Genomic DNA, 14,490 nt, shown 5'->3' on the forward strand with positions numbered 1-14,490 from the left:
TCTTACCTTCTGGATTTGCAGCTGTGCTCACTGTAGGTACGTTTCATCCCCTGTTAGGAAGTGAGAAATGCCTGCAAGTGCCTGGGCGGAAAGCCTCGTGTTACAATGTCACTCAGGTCACCCATACACCCGTTAGTGGCCACTGGGAATAAATCCCATGGGAATTAGGCAGCTGTAAATCCTGGAAACTGTGCTTCACACTTTGAATGTGCCATTGCTTTAAATACCACGTACTGAAGTAGTATAGAGGGCATCTCAGAAACCTGCGCATTTAAACAGCAAGTCAAGAAACAAACATTTTTGAGACTTCTAATGTTACAGTCCTAAAAAAGCACCTGTCTTGCTAACAACCACAAGGCACCCAGCTGCACGTGATCACTGGATGCACAAGGAAGTGCAGAGCAAGTCTCCACAATTATCCAAGAAACAAGTGTGCACCCTGCTTCAGTTCCACCGCGTGCTTCCCCTTTGACAGGTTTCTAGATGCATGTCTAAGTTTTATCCACACATTTCAAATATTGCCTCAAAAATGAGTTGATGGGGGAGATCTGTTACCACTTTCCAGGTCAGCTATTTTAAAATAAGGTATCAGAAGAAGGACAGACATTTGAAGAAGGGAAGTTTGCTCACTCTAACCAACATTTCCAGGCATCTAGCATATAACTTAATTCTCAAGTTCTGGTTAAAGTGCATATCTTGCATAGCTGTTGCAGAAAATGTTAAAGATGGAACTAAAGCAAGTGAGGTGACAGTCAGTGTCCTGCTTTTGCTTACATGAAACCAAAAACAAAAGCTGCTTCTTGAAAGGTTGCAGGTGTGTGAGCTTCTGCTCATAAAGCCTGGATACGCACAAATTTTGTAAGAAGAGCAAACTGTACTAGAGACATCCCATCATCACCCACTGCTGTGAGAATAGGAAATGGCACAAAATCTATGAACCTCAGGAAGAAGAATGAGTATTTCCCAGTCTTGCAAGTCCTAGAACCTTTAATGCTTCCCCTCGAACAGGAGTCCTCTCCAAGTTTGGAATCTCCTGTATGGATAACAATGCCTTCATGCAAAATCAGCCAGCAAACCGAGCATTACCCTTACAGGGCTATCACCGTACCTTCACGCAGAACAACACTTGGAGTGAAGCATCAGGAGGGCTCAGGAGGCAGCAGGGAGCCCAGCACTGCCCAGAGGCCAAACTCTGCCTGCTGAGGTTGAGTGACAGCATTTGCAAAATCCTAGTTGCAGAAAAAAGCCAGGCACCAAGCTGAAGAGGGAAAGAAATCCTTCGGAGAGGAGCAGTTACCCACCAGCCCCACACAGCATCACGTCTGTGACTTGCTTCTTTTTCCTTCTCATGACTTTGACTCCTGCTGGCCTCCAAGAGCGAGGCCACGCTGCCACCCTCCCAGCTGGGCTGGAAGCCAGAGTCAGTGCAACCCGTGGTGCATCGCAGATATCTGCCCCGCTGCACAGATACTGGCATGACTCAGACCCCACTCTCATGCTGCCAGCAGATGTTGGGCAAGGGCTGTGGAGGGCAGCAGGAGCTGCTGGAGGGATGGAGCCAGGAGGCCCAAAATCAGGTTTTGCAATGCAGAGAGCTGAAGGAAACAGTTTGTCCTGGAGAGAAAAGTGACTGCAAGTGGTACTAATGCTGTCTGACATTAATTATGAACCATGTGCAAAGTTAGAACAAAGGATGACCTTCTCAGAGCACACGGCCATGCACAGGGCTCCCTGGTAAATGCCAGATGGGCTCTTTCCCGAGCCCTGAACACCCCAGCCTTGACCTGCAGCTGCAGGACGGTGCTGCTGCCACTCTCCCTGCCATGCCTGCTGGCCAGGACAGCCAAGCTGCAGGGCTGTGCACTGCATGGAGCTGCACGGGGCCTGCAGGCACCCTGCTGGGAATGCAGTCCCGCAGTGCTCAGCCAGTGCTGCACTGTGTGCTTCACACACAGTTTACATGCCAATTCATGGGGGTGTTGTCCACATTTCTTTCAAGATACCAATCACTTCATGTCTTTCAGTGATTCTATAGAATTGCAGGGGCACCTCAGCTCAGAGGAGGAAGTTGTGCAAGAGGTAAACAGACTGTAAGAGCTTGGAAGTACTTATGCATGATTTTCCAACACAATGGGCTAGGTGCAGCCTATCCTGCAAAACCTCATGTTAAGTGAGAAATAGGGACCTCGGGTGCAATGCAGTCTTCAAGAGTTTCATCGGGTAGTAAAGAACCAGTAGAGAAAGGCTTAGGAAAGATAACTCGAGTATGACCCGAACTCAACAAAACTGAAAAACTCTAATGAGAAATACAAATACTTAATTACATGGCAGTTAGACACAGGCTTTCAGTTGTCATTTTCTTTTAGCCTGTAATTGTTTAAATCTCCCGTAATATCTGAATGGAAAGGAGCATCTCATGCCCATGGTTTGTGCAGCCAGTCCAGTGTGCTGTGGAGTGTACACAGACCCCGCATCCTGAAAGCTGGTCTTCCACAGCACTGCTGCAGTCCTCCAGAAGTCCTAGGTGTGATCACAGTATGCAGGAGGTGATTTTTTAGGCTCCTGAGGAATTCAATCTCTCAAGAAGAGCTTAAGGCATTGGCTTGAAGTAGTCAAGTGCCATCAGGAATCATTAAAGAGAGAGAATATTAATTTAAATCAAATGCAGAATAAAATTCCACAGTCGGGTGTTGAAGACATATTCACAACAGTTACCTTTAAGGACATAACAATTCTTAGTGCCTATCATGTGCCGGGGCATTGAGAATTCCTTTAATTCAGCGTGCTTTGTGCCAAATTGGCTATCTCCTCTCAAGGATATGTTCTAATACAATTGTAAAGCTCACTGTAGAAAAAAAGCGGGCAAACACAGAGGGCAAAAAAAAGTGACCTCCTTGTAAGTGTCATTTCTGTATCTTCAGAGAATGGTCACCTTAGAAAAACATGAGAACAGTCCAAGTTGCCAGTGCTATTTCAGTAGAGAAATCAATTTTACTTTAATGTGACTTTGAAAAAGAGTTTTATATATATATATATATATACACATATTTTTTTCTCCCTGCTTCGATAAGAACTGTCTCATTGCTTTGTTCAGGGGCAGGTAGGGCTGAAACCCATCTTTCTGGGGTGTAATCTCCCTAGCAGGCTATTCCAAGTTGTGAATGCTTCATGTCCATTGTTGGGTCCAGTTCTGTAGATACTCTGCGGTAAGGAAGAGCTAGAAGGGAAAGTTTTGGCTGGGCTGGCAGATGTCTGCAGGACACAGGGCAGTGGGAATGAATTTCTCCTAACTCTGGACAGGTGGTGGATTCCAACCTTAATTGCTTCTCAGCTAATTTGCAGGAACTGGTTTCCTCAGTTTCCTGACCCCTGCTAGGTGAAGGCCTGTGAGGGAACCTGCCACAGTTACTTGGCTCTTTTCACAGCCTGCCTCCATTGCAACCACATCATCTGCAGCCCTTCCAGCTCCATCAGCAGCCCATCTCCAACACAACATCCATACGCTCACACATATTTCTTGGGCAGTGTCTCCTATGATCTTATTGGAGGAAGGTGCCACTTACAATAAAAACTGGAATTCACAAGAGAGATATTTCACTAAAACATTCTAAATGCACAAAGTTGTCATGGTAAAAGTGATCACAGCTGATAACCTCGTCATTCAGAACAATGATTATCAAGCACAACAGCATCACACCCCAAAGATTTAATATCCCCCATAATATGCACTACAGCATACGTCTGTAGCTTTTGTTTCTAATTTAATAATTGGTTTTGACGACATTTTAAAGAGGTAGGTCATGAAGCCAAGACAGGCCTTGACTGCTTCTATTACAGGTAAAAATGTACCAGACTGCCAAGAAATCTTTGAAAACATCATAGCTGTATAGAAGACAGAGAAGAGATTAAAGGTAACGTTTGTTTGCAAATGTATCTGCAACCTCTGCTAAATCACTTCCCTGGAAGACACCCTCCTGCCCACCTGTGCACTGTGTGCCTCCAGACTCAGGGTCTTTCTTTTGGGGTCTAGTGCAGCACTAGCAAACCCTGGTGGGCTGAAATCCCGTGGTCTGATGCTTCATAGCGGGCCTTTAAGGTAGGCATTTAGAGATGCCAGAGAGAGAGGCAAGAATGCGGTCATTACATGAGCAAGAAAGTGTAATTTCAGAGTAAGAGATCCGGTGAAATGAAGTGCCTGTTTCCCCATCTAGTGGTTATGCTCAGAAGGATGAGGACTCTGGTAAAAATCCTCTGCTGGCCTCAAGGCTGGGGCTGAATGCATTCACCTTTGGGATTCAGGGCCCCAGATGTGGTGGTACGCATTTTTGCATACTGATCCCCTTCAGATGGAAAGGCAGTTCCAGTGAGAACCAGTCCAAGTCTTCTTCCCCTTCTACCCACGCAGCTCATTCTGGACAGTCTTCTGAACACGAATCCTAGAATCACAGAATAAGCACAGGGACAAACTCCAGGGTCTCCTGGCAATGCAGGGTCCTCAGTGAAGGTTCTAAGCCACTGAGTTCAGCCCCTGAACAGCTGTAATTACTGAGGCTCCTGCTCATCCTTTCAGGCTCCATTGTTACGCAGAACCCACCGAGAACTATGAGGACAACTCGCACACTGATTCCAGTTTTGGACTAGAGGGTTCAGAGAGTCAAATCCTGAGAGCTGGGTTTGAGTTTATGGAGAATTAGGCATGGGTGTTACAGACCACGAACCATCCTAAGACATTTCTTCGTGATCACGAGTGTGCTTAGTTGCCCTCCCACATATGCACCTTGCTGGAAGTCAGCCACAACTTCAAGTGACAAAACTCTCAAAACAAAAGGCGGTTTTGTTCATCTCTCCGTGGCGTTTTTAGGATGCTGTCCACTAGTCTTGTGCTTTAGCACATTCCTGAAGTCCTCAAGCAAATGACACCTGGCCTCCTGTTCTCAGGGCCCAGGAATTCTCCTTTTGTTGTGCTGGGCCACCACCTAGTGGGTGCTGGTGATCACACCACAGCCGCATACAAGGGCTATGTGATGGCTTATGGAGACCAGGTTCTGAGCTGACCCAAGAGTGATGTCCTGATGATCAGAGTTGTGTGCCAGCAGGAAACAGGACAGTATCCTAAAAATTCCAAACGATGAAACCTGCTTTGTGGCATCCCAGCGATGCCAACAGCAGATCTGGATGGCTGACCAGCGGTCAGATGCACATGAGTGTTGCGAGGCAGTGCCCTGAAGATCTCTAGATGTTCCTCCCTAGAAGAGGGGCAGGAGGGCAACCTGGCTTCTACATCACCTGTCTGGCCTGCTTCTGATCCTGCTCCAGCAGAATGGGGCTTTGGGAAGGGCACACACCTTACCTGTATGGTGCATCACCCCTCCGCTATTAGCCCCTCAGAAATCCAGCATGGATGGCATAAGGCAACCAAAATAGCTGAGAACTAGTCTGGCGTGACAGCAGCAGCCTCTGCCAACGCCTTCTACAACTGTTGCTGCAGAGGTGCAGCAGATCTTAGAGATTGCTGCTGCATTTCCACTAGATATCTCTATCACCATTCATTTGAAGACAAAAATTGGCATTATGTCTAATGTCCCAGGGTGGAAGTGGCTAGCACCTGGACATGGTCAAACCCCTGCAGAGCTAAAGACACAGTGCCACCTTTAAAGCCAGGTCAGTGAGACCAACCCTTCCTGCATTGCTTCCCATCATCCACCACGTGTGTTGAGTGAAACAACATCTCACAGTCATAGGCCTTGACTGTCTCTATGGCAAGCCTTGTTTTTGCCTTCCTTTCTGGCTCAAAAGCCATGAGCATTTCTGAAGCAACAGGTTTCCCTTCCTCGTGCTGATGGCCACCTACTCCTGAGGAGCCCAGGGAAGAATCACTGCACCATCGTTTCTGACCTTGAGATCACAGCAGCAAACCAGGAACAGGTGACCCTGGATATGACCAGGGCTGCTGGGTGAGGCAGGTGTCACCCACCTGTGTATGCACAGCAACAGTGACCAGCAATGAAAACACTGAGACGGATTGTTGGCAATGGGAGGTGTAAATCTCTTGAGTGACTGGTGGTGTAGAACACAAAGAAAAGGAGATCTATTTTGTGGCTAACACTACGTCTCAGCTGTATATGACACTTCTTGGTATTCTGCTAAGCTTGCCAGCCAACTCCCTATGCAGATGATTCAGTCATATGAGTTTTGTGGGCATAACACATAAGTGTGAAACCCAAGCTACCCCTGTATCTTGTTGTAGTTGAGGAGGTCATGGAAGGCATTGCACCCTGGCAATGGACATTGTCTGGGGGATAACAGTCTTGGCCTCTGACTCCATGAAGTCACAACCCTTGAACAACACTCAGCTGATGGGGAAGAGCAGGATAGCAAGTCTTCTGAGAACAGAGGCAACTGCCTGCTTCAGCAGCACATGTTCTGAGAAGATACAGACCTGCTGTGGAGGACACAGAGAGCCCCTGCAGAGAGCTTCCAGGCATGGTGAACACTCCACCATGGTGAACACAAGTGCATGCAACAGTAGAGACCTAGTAAGAGGTGTTGTGACATTTAGTTTCAGTGATGGCTGGGCCAGGTACAACTGCATGCAGCACGTACAAAGCTGACTCCTTTTTGTATGGAAGGCATTAAGAAAGTTGAGGTACTGTATTTCTCCATGAGTGCATGTGTGTGCATGCATGTGTACCTGTGCAGGAATGTATGTACAAGTGCATGCATACATGTATCAGTATATAGAGGTTCTGTATTTCACAGAATCATAGAATGGTTTGGGTTGGAAGGGACCTTTAAGATCACCTAGTTCCAACCCCCTGCCACAGGCAAGGACATCTCCCTCTAGACCAGGCTGCTCACAGCCCCATCCAGCCTGGCCTTGAGCACCTCCAGGGTGGGAGCATTCATGACCTCTCTGGGCAACCTGTGCCAGTGCGTCACTACCCTTACAGAAAATAATTTCTTTCTAATATCTAGTCTAAATCTACCCACTTGCAGTTTAAAATATTTTCCCCTCCCAGCTTTTCTGTAGGTCCCATCAGGTCCTGGAAGGCCACTATAAGGTCTCCTCAGAGCCTTCTCTTTTAAAGGCTGAAGAGCCCTAGGTCTCTCAGCCTGTCCCTGTAGCAGAGGTGCTCCAGCCCTCTGATCATCTTTGTGGCCGTCCTCTGGACCCGCTCCAGCAGCTCCATGTCCTTCTCGTGCTGGGGGTCCCAAAACTGGACACAGTACTCCAGGTGGGGTCTCATGAAAGCAGAATGGCAGAATCATCTTCCTCTCCCTGCTGGTCAAGCTTCTCTTGATGCAACCCAGGATACAGTTGGCCTTCTGGGCCACAAGCGCACATTGCCAGCTCACATCGAGTCTTTCATCCACCAACACCCCCAAATCCTTCTCCTCAGGGTTGCTCTCAAGCCTTTCTCTGCCCAACCTGTATCTGTGCTTGGGATTGCCCAACCCAGGTGCAGAACCTTGCACTTGGCCTTGCTGAACGCCATGAGGTTGGCATGGGCCTACCTCTCAAACCTGTTCAGGTCCCTCTGGATGGCATCCCTTCCCTCTGGCATGTCGACTGCACCACACAGCTTGGTGTCATCTGCAAACTTGCTGAGGATGCACTCAATCCCACTGTCCATGTCGTCTACAAAGATGATAAGTAACACCAGTCCCAACACCGATCCCTGAGGAATGCCACTCATCACCGGTCTTCACTTGGGCATTGAGCTGTTGACTGCAACTTTCTGAGTGCAAGCATCCAGCCAGTGCCATATCCAGCAAGTGGTCTGTCCATCAAATCCAATTTAGCAACCAGGATGTGCAGGACGGTATCACACGCTTTGCACAAGTCCAGGTAGATGATGTCAGTTGCTCTTCCTTTATCCACTGACGTTGTAACTGCATCATAAAAGGACACCAAGTTTGTCAGGCATGACTTGCCCTTGGTGAAGCCAAGTTGGTTACCACCAATCACCTCCTCTTTATTTTCCATGTGCCTTAGTAGTGCCTTTAGGAGGATCTGCTCCATGACCTTGCCAGGCACAGACTGACTGGCCTGTAGTTCCCTGGATCTTCTTTTTTTTCCCTTCTTAAAAATGGCAGTTATGTTTCCCCTTTTCCAATCAGTGAGAACCTCACCAGTCTGCTATGACTTTTGTGCCTCTGTGTGTCTAGGCATGTGTGCATGCATGTCTGCAGAAAGCCTCAGTGATGAAGACAGTTTTTGTGAATAAGTGTTGCAGCTCTGTATTTTTAAGGAGGTGTAAAATCACATGCTGGAATGGCGTTGTTATTTTTTGTAACAGAAATCACTGCATGGGAAAGGAACCAAAGAGGAGGGTTGAAGACACTTCATAGGGATAAAATCAAAAGTGAAAAGAACTAAAACAAACTCAAGAGTTTTACCATCTACGGTTTTCAAATACTTTAGCTTCAGTCTTTGGACCTTACAGAGACCATAGGAATAGAGTTAAAGTCACCAGAAAAGAAATATGAAATGTGTTACAAGGAAAGACACTCTTGATCCATCATGTGGGTCTTTTAAAACTGTTTAAAAAGCACTGCATTGTTACCATGATTAGAACAATGCTGAGAATTTTCCCCTGGATTCACTGCTTTGGCCATTCTACAGATACATTGTGAGGCTCAGATCAAGATTTAAGACTGAAAAAAAAAGATTAAAATAAATAAAATGAAGAAAACTACACAGCAATACTGTCTGTAATCAGAAGGGAATTAGATGTCTTGGCATGTGTCCTACCCGTAATATCCTCGTAGCTGAACTGAGATGTGAGCTGGATGGGGTGCTGTGTGAGGTGGGGGGAAGATTAGTTGGATCATCTCAGAATGGAGATGTCAGCATTTCAGTGTCTAACTAGCACCTGGTTATAGCTGATGTTCCCCAGGGTTGCTGCTGGGATGATCTCCATCAACAACCCCAGACATAGGATGGATGGTACCTTTGGCAATTTCATAGGTGATGGCAAAATCAGTCAATGGGCAGCAGGGTCGGTGCTAGTGCAACAGCTTTACACAGTATAGAGGCAGCAGTGGTTATTGCTTTGGGTCAGAATAGCTGTTTCCACATTTCTTCAACTAGGAAACTATTGACAGGGGTGAAGTGAATGTTGCAGCGATGGGGGTGGCAATGTCCATGGCAAGGTGGACACTGTGGTGACCATTTGTGGGGAGGTGCCAAAATTTATGAAACTGAAGTGAGAGCGATGGGGATGGGATGCCCGTGGCAGTGAGGAAGTGGTCACTGAAGTGACAGGATGGATGTGAGCATGTTTGCAGGAGTACTGAAGAGTGTCATGATGAAGAACTTGCTGTCACCAAAGCTTTGGTGGTGGTGAAGTGCATGATGTAGTAATGGGATGGTGTTGTCTGAGACAGGTTTGAACTGAATGTCATGGCGAAGCAATGGGATGGATAGATGAGGTGTGAGGCGATGGAGGCAGGGCCTGAGCTCATCCAAATTACAAAGTCGCAGAAGAAAGAAAGCCTTCAAATAGGGTGTTGTTGAGAGAGGGAGGGAGAGAGAGCTCTGCCGTGGAAAAAATATTTAATTTGTCAAAGTCATAGTGACTTTTAGGCCACGTCCCTTTAGAAATGCTGACCTAACAATAGTACTAATCAGAAAGCACGGCATTTATAGTATCTTAATGGCATGCACCCAAAATAGATTCTAGTTATATCAGCAAGTTGACAAGCTCACAGGGTACAGATAACTCTTGTAATTAATTTCTAAAAGTCACAGGAACTGTAAAGTTGGTATGGGTGGAGTTTACTTTTTATTGAAATAATAAAGTGCCAGAATCACATCTACCCTGCTATCATTATAGACTTACTCAAAGGTAAATTAAATCAGAATCTGGCCTCCAAACTCTGATAGCATAAAATTGTTAATTTTCCTCTCTTATGTTAATGATGCCAGAGAAGTATGAGCTCTAATTAGAACATGAATAGAGAACACACTGTGACCTGCTGGTTCTTAAGGTCTAGTGAGCATAACTTTCTGAGGTAAATTCTTGCTAAATCACTTCCCTGAACTAGGTCACACGACCCACTATGTCAATGCCATGTGTTCATTAGAGAAGCACAGGACAGCAGTGCCTATAATTAAAGTTTCCCAACACTTCCACGATAAGAGCATGTTTGCAGTTTCTTACAGGTTTCACCAGCTTTCATGCTCTGAAGCCAGATTTTCTGTGATGGAAAAGTATATCAGAATACGTGCTTAAGTTCAAAATGTAATTACTGTTTTTTAGATACTCACATAATGGGTAATTATTCTCACACCAATTCAGTATGAGTGTTTTCCTCAGTTTGTAGGACATGTCCGCTTTGGGACAGAGACTTAATTCCATGCAAACTGGAGCAAATTCAGCCACGCCGCGTATCCGTGAAAATGACGGTTCTCGTATGATTAGACCTGCTAATGTTCTCAGCTAAATTCTCTGCAGGTTGTATGCACCAAACATGATCCGGTTTTCCAGTGAAGAGGTACACCACGGTCTGGGCATCATCAAGGTTCAGGCATCACACAGCTTCCAGCACTTCCACCTAGCCCTGTAAGCTGCTAGCAGGTGTGCAAAAAATAATACAATCTTGCAAAGCTGCTCAATGTTCAGCTGCTATTGCTGTTCAATACCCAATAGAGGCACCCCTTCACTTCTCCAGGTGATAATGTTAGTCCTGGCACATTGCAGGCTGAGCGAGCTCCTAAGGTACTGCAGCAGGTTGTGTTCCTAACCCAGATAACACTTCATAATAAAAAGCTTACAGTGCATCTAATTATGACAACTCAGACAGAAATAAAACATTTTCATTTGGAAAGGAATCTCAGTCTCTATTTTGCCAAACTCCTATTAAAATAGATGAGGAGGGCAAGAACAAGAATGTATCTGTTGGGAAGGACTTGCATTTACCACGGGGATTTCAGAACTGGACTGACTGACTGTCTGCATTTACAGCCTCACCAACTCATTTCTTCCCCTTCACACAGGCTGAAGTTCCCATGGCTCTGGGATTCAGTTCACCTGTAGGGCTTAAAACATGATCTTTTATGAAAACTGTTACATTTGTCATCGTTTCTCTTCATAAGCATTGGAAAAAGCTAGAAGTGAAATCAGAGCTTTCCCATCCCACTGGGGAGGAGCAGTTCTATTCTCTGTGAAGAAGAAAGTCAGAAGTTGCATTAAGTCTCTGTCAAGTTGGATTTAGTATGAGCACAGCTGCAGCTTTACCCATCATGAGGAAAATCCTGTTCCTGGGTAGAAGACTACTGCCTAAAATGTACATGGAGAGACCATTAAGCTTGCTCACCTTCTCACAGATGCTCTGTGAATAGGATGTTTGATGGACAGCAATGGCAGCTTGGTCTTCTCAAACTTCTTTCCTGTTTGGGAGCAGATGCAGCACTTCTTACTGCAGAGTTATCTGTCCAGCTTCCCATCTGAGCCTCTTCATGGGCATTACACATCAGGCTTTGTGTTCAATTATGTTGCGTTCAGACTCTGCACCAAACACAGAAAAATGAATCAACGTAAGTTATTATTTTTTTGAACAATTTTCTCTGCTGTGTCCATTTTACTTAGAATCCTGGATCCTCTTCAGAATGCGGATGCTTAATCCCCGCAGAAGTCAAGGGTGAGGTGGAGGAAGGGTAGCAACCCGAACAAATGATGATTTTTGTTTGCATTTTCTCCTGCCCCATAGTTTCAGGCATGATATTTGTCTTTGCTATTAATCATCGATCAATTTTTTTCAGAGAACAACTTAATTCTTTGAACAGTTCTAAGTCGTTGTTATTATATGTGTATCCATAAGGGTGTGGGTATACTCACACACTCTCACATACATGCCTGTATATAAATCATTGTTATATGTAGTTGTCTTTCTCTGTACACACTACTTCCAATTTCTCAGGACTGTGAGGATCTTACTAAACTCCTCATCACTTTCACTGATTTGTATTAGCTTAGCATAGCAGGCAAACTCTTGCACCTCAATGTTCCTGCCCTTTTCCTGATGGATTTTACCGAAATCTCTCTGATGTGCCAATAGAGCATGTATTCCATACTTCCTGCCATTTAACCACTCATTTATCCACACGAGGACTTCCTGATCAGGTTCTCAGTCCAGGGTTTTTCATAAGCTTTTGGTATGTCTTGTGAAAAATATTTTAAACAGAAGGCATGTCAGTTCTTCTAGATCCTCTGGATGGCACTGCCCTTAGATTATCAGCCCTACAGCCAAGCAAGTAATAATTGGATCACGGAAATGTTGCTCCCGCTTGGAAACACACAGCTCATGCAGTACCAGCAGGAACAAATCCCAGTGCAATTTTTACACATTGCACCAATCCCTCTAGTGCACATTATTTTCCATGACACCCGACTGATGAACACACCAGAATAATCGATGTGAGACAAAACCAATACAATGTGCAGCTCTACCTCACCTATGACATTCTCCCTCCCTGACAGGTGCTGTGTCTGAAGTCTTCACCAGTGCCCACGTCAGAATAGGGTATGAGAGGGAAGAACACGCACTGGTGGGACTAAATTATCTCCCAGACCTTTAGTGACCAGCAATGGGTCCAAAGTTTCCCTGAGCAGAAGGAAACATTTCAGACCATCTGGTGCTCAGCTTACAATACAAAGAAATGATCATCTCTCAAACCTCATCACTGATAAAAAACAGAGTTATTTTCACTTAGTAAAGCTCTGCTCCTAGGACTGCTCATATTAGATGTACTTGACACAGTTAAGAATTGCTTATGTACTCCAGACATCTAAGTGAACTTCCCTGCCAAAATGGAGGTTTGTCTGATAGGAATTTTCTTACTGAAGAGTGACAGTGAGACATGTAACCCCTTATGCTGTCCATTCTGCAGGACACAACTAGATGAATCACAAGGTTTTTCACCTAATTGCATTTATTAATCCATGGAGTTCAGGAGGCTGGAGTCCTATGCTAGAAACTGGGACCAAAGAGTTCCTAATTAGTTAGTCTCAAGTCTTTTCTTCCGTACCTGCTTCAGGAGCTCGTAAAGCTGGCCAACAAAACAACATTCCCCGCCCTGTCCTCCAGCTTTGGCCTATGCTGATCCCAGTGTTAGAGCAGGTTTCTTCCTTCATTCTGTGCACCTCTTGGGTAATGCTGTCCACAACATTCCAACAAGCAGGTGATGCCACAGGATTCAGAGGCTGAAACGGGAGCGAGCTTTCTCATCTCAAGCACGTAGGTCCTTGAGAATTACACAATGTGCTGTGCCACCATCCTCAGGGGCAACGCTGCCGGTTGATCCCATGACCAGAGTCCTGTCTTCAGAGGGCTTGGGGGTGACTTGCACTCATTGCAATCATATAGTGGCAAGTTAGTCCAAGCAAGGAAAGGATGGCTGAACATGATGGAAAAAGCTTGTTACTTAAAGCTTGCTTAAAGCACCCCTTGAACATGGATGTGGCTTCCCCTGATCTCCAAGACCTTTTAAAGATGATAGAGAATGGCTGATCAGTGACATAAGTGAGCTTACAGCCCCTTGTGATGCTGCCCATTGGATCACATGTACGTGGGCAGGCTGCGAGTTCACAAGAGGTTCTTCCACAGCTGGTTCCTCTCCTCGACCTTGTCTCCAAGCACAGAACTCTGGGAGACCTCCCCAGTGGCACCTGAAGCATTTGATGTCCCTGACTAGCTCCAACTCCAGTTGAACCTTAGCTTTTCTGACACCATCCTGCATGCCCAAACAACACTTCTATATTCCCCTTTAGTAGCCTGTCCTCTTTGATCAGTCACACATTCTCTGTTTAGCCCAGCGTGTCTCCTGACACATCTGCTTATTTTCCTTGACGCTGGGAGGGCCAGAAAGCCCTTATATTTGGAGGAAGCTATCCGTAAAGACCTGCCAGCTCCCTTGAGCTCCTCTGACTTTCAGAGCTGCCTGTCTCAACGACCAATCTCCTGAATAACCCAAAGTCTGTTCTCCTGAGGGGTTTCACTCCACTTCTTGCCTTTTTCCCAGCCCTCAGGATCTCAAATGCTGCAATTTGGCAGTTACTACAACGCCGCCATTGACTATCACATCATCATGCAGTTCAGTAGAGACCCAGACCGTGCTATATCAGCGGCAGAAGACTTAAGAGTTCCCAGAGAGCAGTAAAGAAGTGCTTGATGGGATGCAGCAGCAGTCTGAAACGGTCTGAATTCTGTCCGGAGAACGGCCTGGGGGAAATTCAAAGTTTACGTAGTCACAGTTGAACGCAGGACTAAAGTCCAACAAATCCCGGAAGAGCAGAGCTGTAGCGCAATAGTTCAAGTAGTAAATAGCAATTAACGAACCACGAAACCCCGCTGCAAGCGCTCAAGCCCTCAGCTGCGGACCAGAGGGCAACACCCACCCCTCAGCGCGCCCGCCCTGAAGGCGGCACCGCGCGCCACACCCCGACCTGCCCTACGCATGCGCGGAGGCATCGGCCATTCCGCTCC

At 46.1% G+C, this 14,490-nt stretch overlaps 1 protein-coding gene across 3 annotated transcripts in view; it reads right to left on the reverse strand.

Annotated features, from left to right (window-relative positions):
* Positions 1-1,422, reverse strand: part of SLC1A6 (solute carrier family 1 member 6) — a 28,481-nt gene extending 27,059 nt beyond the window's left edge. Inside the window, exon 1 of one of the 3 annotated variants that reach the window (XM_021378803.1) lies at positions 1,302-1,422. The gene's annotated coding sequence lies outside the window, so the exon portion shown is untranslated. The other 2 variants (XM_021378799.1, XM_021378800.1) reach the window with 2 other exon arrangements.

Source organism: Numida meleagris, chromosome 27, assembly GCF_002078875.1.
Source record: "Numida meleagris isolate 19003 breed g44 Domestic line chromosome 27, NumMel1.0, whole genome shotgun sequence".
NCBI lineage: Eukaryota > Metazoa > Chordata > Aves > Galliformes > Numididae > Numida > Numida meleagris.